This window comes from Dendrobates tinctorius, unplaced genomic scaffold, assembly GCF_039654945.1.
Source record: "Dendrobates tinctorius isolate UK_male_01 unplaced genomic scaffold, ASM3965494v1 ptg000232l, whole genome shotgun sequence".
NCBI lineage: Eukaryota > Metazoa > Chordata > Amphibia > Anura > Dendrobatidae > Dendrobates > Dendrobates tinctorius.
In genome coordinates, this window is record NW_027361899.1 from 19,392,049 (window position 1) to 19,398,048 (window position 6,000).

Sequence of the window (6,000 nt, forward strand, 5' to 3'; positions counted from 1 at the left end):
TATTATAGTAGTTATATTCTTGTACATAGGGGCAGTATTATAGTAGTTATATTCTTGTACATAGGGGCGGTATTATAGTAGTTATATTCTTGTACATTGGGGGCAGTATTATAGTAGTTATATTCGTGTATATAGGAGCCAGTATTATAGTAGTTATATTCTTGTATATAGGGGCAGTATTATAGTAGTTATATTCTTGTACATAGTGGCAGTATTATAGTAGTTATACTCTTGTACATAGGAGCAGTATTATAGTAGTTATATTCTTGTACATAGGGGCAGTATTATAGTAGTTATATTCTTGTACATAGGGGCGGTATTATAGTAGTTATATTCTTGTACATTGGGGGCAGTATTATAGTAGTTATATTCGTGTATATAGGAGCCAGTATTATAGTAGTTATATTCTTGTATATAGGGGCAGTATTATAGTAGTTATATTCTTGTACATAGTGGCAGTATTATAGTAGTTATATTCTTGTACATAGGAGCAGTATTATAGTAGTTATATTCTTGTACATAGGGGGCAGTATTATAGTAGTTATATTCTTGTACATAGGGGCAGTATTATAGTAGTTATATTCTTGTACATAGGGGCAGTATTATAGTAGTTATATTCTTGTATATAGGAGCCAGTATTATAGTAGTTATATTCTTGTATATAGGGGCAGTATTATAGTTGTCATATTCTTGCATATAGGGGCAGTATTATAGTAGTTATATTCTTGTACATAGGGGCAGTATTATAGTAGTTATATTCTTGGACATAGGAGCAGTATTATAGTAATTATATTCTTGTACATAGGGGGCAGTATTATAGTAGTTATATTCTTGTACATAGGAGCAGTATTATAGTAGTTATATTCTTGTACATAGGGGGCAGTATTATAGTAGTTATATTCTTGTACATAGGGGCAGTATTATAGTAGTTATATTCTTGTACATAGGGGCAGTATTATAGTAGTTATATTCTTGTATATAGGAGCCAGTATTATAGTAGTTATATTCTTGTATATAGGAGCAGTAGTATAGTAGTTATATTCTTGTACATAGGGGTAGAATTATAGTAGTTATATTCTTGGACATAGAGGCAGTATTATAGTAGTTATATTCTTGTACATAGGAGCAGTATTATAGTAGTTATATTCTTGTACATAGGGGCAGTATTATAGTAGTTATATTCTTGTACATAGGGGCAGTATTATAGTAGTTATATTCTTGTATATAGGAGCAGTAGTATAGTAGTTATATTCTTGTACATAGGGGTAGAATTATAGTAGTTATATTCTTGTACATAGGAGCAGTATTATAGTAGTTATATTCTTGTACATAGAGGCAGTATTATAGTAGTTATATTCTTGTACATAGGGGGCAGTATTATAGTAGTTATATTCTTGTACATAGGGGCAGTATTATAGTAGTTATATTCTTGTACATAGGAGCAGTATTATAGTAGTTATATTCTTGTACATAGGGGGCAGTATTATAGTAGTTATATTCTTGTACATAGGGGCAGTATTATAGTAGTTATATTCTTGTACATAGGGAGCAGTATTATAGTAGTTATATTCTTGTACATAGGGAGCAGTATTATAGTTGTCATATTCTTGTATATAGGGGCAGTATTATAGTAGTTATATTCTTGTACATAGGGGCAGTATTATAGTAGTTATATTCTTGTACATAGGGGCAGTATTATAGTAGTTATATTCTTGTACATAGGGAGCGGTATTATAGTAGTTATATTCTTGTACATAGGGGCAGTATTATAGTAGTTATATTCTTGTTCATAGGGGGCAGTGTTATAGTAGTTATATTCTTGTATATAGGGGCAGTATTATAGCAGTGATATTATTGTACATGATTTCCTGCAGCGCCACTGCAGGATACGTGGAACATTGTGAGATCTAACAGAACACTTGCTAATTGGTCTCTCCCTGTAGATAAGACACCTCATGGGGGGATTTTTATACATGGGATTAATGACATGATTTGCTCCGCTCATGTTAGGAGAACCCACATCATGTGCAGATGAGTCGTCTCCCTGTGATATTTACTTCACACTCGGCTGCATTGATTGTAACAGACACAAGGAGGGGAGAGGTGTTACTAGTCCACAGGCTGAAGGAACATGGCAGACGACTGCGAGGCGCTCACGTCTCCTGCTTTCCGCTGCCTATTCATGGTCATTTATAACTCCGCAGCTAATGTGACTGCCAGTGACTGCACAACCTGTCAGGGCTCTTGTGGATCTGTCTCTATTTTATGTAAAATTTCTGCCAAATTAGGATTATTTTTTGTTTTGTTAGTGTTGTTTTGACGTTTTTGTTGCTGTCCAGGGGCAACAACTTGGGGTTTCCTACTTAATCCTCATGATTAACAGGGGATCCAGAGGTTGGACCTCCCAATGCTCATAGTGTAACGGCAGACACCAATAATGTATAACATCATCTGGAAAACCACTAGGGTCCATTCTTACAGTGACGTGAAGAAGTGTTTGCCCCCTTCTTGATTGCATGTTTGTCGCACTTAAATGTTTCAGATCACCAAACAAATGCAAATATTAGACAAAGATAACACAAGTAACCACAAAATGCAGTTTTAAAATGAAGGTCTTTATTATTAAGGGAAAAAAAAATCCAAACCTACAGGACCCTGTGTGAAAACATGATTCCCCCCCATTCCCTTAACCTTTTTCCTACCTTGGACGTAATAGTACGCTGATGTCGGACTCCCCCTGTTTGGTTTGGGCTCCAGTGCTGAGCCTGCACATTTCTGGGCACATGACAACTGATCCATTCAGCTGACATAGTAACATAGTTTTGAAGGCTGAAGGAAGACCTTATGTCCATCTAGTTCAGCCTATTTTTAGTGCAGCTGTTCTGCATTGTTGATCCTGGGAAAAGGCAAAAAGCCCACAGAGTAGAAGCCAATTTTCTCCATAGGGAAAGAAATTCCTTCCCCTGAGCTGGGTCAACCATCTACCTATAATATTCTGTTATTCATAACCTTCTATACTGTTACTCACAAGAAAAGCCTCCATTCCTTTCTTACATTCATTCAGTGAGTTGGCCATCACCACTTCCTCAGGAAGAGAATTCCAGAGCCTCACTGCTCTTACCGTGAAGAACCCTCTTCTATGCTGGTGCAGAAATTGTCTTTCCTCCAAATGAAGAGAATGCCCCCTTGTTCTTGTCACCGTCCTTGGTACAAACAGTTCATTGGAGAGATCTCTGTATTGCCCTCTGATATACTTGTACATATATATTAAGTCTCCCTTAAGTCTTCTCTTTTCTAGAGTAAATAGACCTAATTTTGATAACCTTTCTGGGTATTGTAGTGAACCAACTCCATTTATCATTTTAGTAGCCGCCTTTGAACCCTTTCAAGTTCAGTAAAATCTTTCTTGAGCACCGGCGTCCAAAATTGCACACAATCCTCCAAGTGTGGTCTGACGAGTGATTTGTACAGAGGGAGAATTATGTTTTCATCTCGTGTCCTCAGACCTCTTCTAAAGGCCCCGTCTCACTAAGCGACTTACCAGCGATCCCGACACCGATATCAAGGTGTCAGGATCGCTAGTAAGTCGCTATGTGATCGCTGGTGAGCTGTCACACAGACAGCTTCACCAGCGATCAGCACAGCGATGCTGAGCGCCCGGCATCGCTGGCCATCCTGTAAAAAATAGAATCAAAATAAAAAATATAGTTATTCTCACCATCCGATGTCCCGCGCAGTTTTCATCTCGTGTCCTCAGACCTCTTCTAATGCATCCCATGACCCTATTTGCTTTGGTGGCAGCTGCCTGACACTGGGCACTCCAATTTAGCTTCTTATTGACTAAGATGCCTAAGTCTTTTTCCATGTCTGATTTCCCCAGCAGTTTCCCATTTAGTAAGTAATTGTAGCATCTGTTTCTCCTTCCCATGTGCATAACCTGACACGTATCTGTGTTAAGCTTCATTTGCCATTTTTCAGCCCAATTCTCCAATTTACTCAAATCTGTCTGTAGTTGCAAACTGTCCTCCTTTGTGTTAACTACCTTACATAGTTTTGTATCATCTGAAAATACTGATATTTTACTGTGTAAGCCATCCACTAGATCATTAATAAATATATTATATAGGGGGCCCAATACAGACCCCTGTGGTCCCCCACTAGTAACCCTGGCCCAATCTGAGGATGCCCTATTAATAACCACTCTTTGTTTTCTATCACTAAGCCAGCTACCTACCCATCTACACACATTTTCCCCTAGCCCAAGCTTTCTCATCTTACTTACCAATCTTTTATGTGGGACAGTGTCAAATGCTTTAGAGAAGTCGAGATAAATGACATCCAATGATTCTCCTTGGTCCATTTGAGAGCTTACATCCTCATAGAAGCTGATCAGGTTAGTCTGACAGGAGCGATCCTTCATAAATCCATGTTGATATGGAGTTAAACATTTATTAACATTGAGATATTCCATAATGGTATCCCTTAGAAACCCTTCAAAAATTTTACCCACAACAGATGTTAAGCTTACCAGCCTATAGTTTCCAGGTCCCCTTTTACACCCCTTTTTGAATACTGGTACCACATTTGCTTCCCGCCAATCAAAAGGAACAGACCCTGTTTCTATAGAGTCTTTAAATATAAGGAATAGAGGCCTGTCTATCACATTACTTAACTCCCTTAATACCCGAGGGTGAATGCCATCAGGGCCTGGTGATTTGTCCATTTTAATCTTACTAAGGCGGTTCTGCACTTCTTCCTGGGTTAGGCAGGTAATACTTAATGGGGAGTTTACATTATCACTCTGCATTTCCCCTGGCAAATCCTTTTCCTGTGTGAACACTGTTGAGAAAAAAGTATTTAAAACATTTGCTTTTCCCACATCGTTCTCTCTGATTTCACCCTCATTGTTCTTTAAAGGGCCGACACCATCAATTTTAATCTTTTTACTGTTTATATAACTAAGAATAGTTTGGGGTTTGTTTTACTTTCCTTAGCAATGAGTCTCTCAGTTTCCACTTTTGCTAAATGTATTTGTTTTTTACATATTTTATTTTTTTCTCTATAACTTTTTAATGCTTCTTCATTGCCTTCTTGTTTTAGCTTCCTAAATGCCTTGTTCTTGTTCTTTATTGCCCTTTTTACATCCTTATTTAGCCTCATTGCTGTTCTCCTGCTCCTAGCCCTTTTATTTCTGTACGGTATGGCTAGCTCGCAGTGGGTGTGTAAAACTGATATAAATATTTCCCATTTATTTTCTGTGCTCCTATTTTTGAGGACATTGTCCCAATCAATTCGGCGAAGGTCCTCTCTAAGCTGATCACACTCTGCTTTCCTGAAATTCAGCGTTTTCGTAACCCCCTTCCAGGGCACCTTACTGAAGGACAAGTGGAGTTGTGTTATATTGTGGTCACTGTTCCCTCGGTGCCATCGACTCGGACTTCTGTTATTCTATCTGGCCTGTGGCTTAACATTAAGTCCAGAAGGGCCGTCCCTCTAGTTGGGCCCTGCACAAGTGGTGACAGATAATTATCCTTGGTCACTGTCAGACATTGGTTTCCTTTCTGAGATCCGCAGGTTTCACTTTCCCAGTCTATGTCGCGGTAGTTGAAGTCCCCCATAATAATCACCTCATTGGGATTTGCTGCTTTGTCTATCTGTTTCATTAATACATTCTCAGTGGTTTCTGTTATATTTGGTGGCTTATAACAAACCCCTATGAGGATTTTATTACTTTTCCCTCCTTGTATCTCCACCCATAGAGACTCCACCTCTTCCTTTCCCTCTTGTATATCTTCTCTTAGTGTGGGCTTTAAAGTGGACTTTATACATAGACAGACTCCGCCCCCTTTCCTTTTTTTACGATCCCTCCTAAACAAATCATATCCTTGCAAGTTAGCCGCCCGGTCATAGCTGTCGTCTAACTATGTCTCAGTTATTCCTACTATGCCGCATTTTTCCTCATACATTACCAACTCCAGATCTTCACTCTTATTGGTCAGG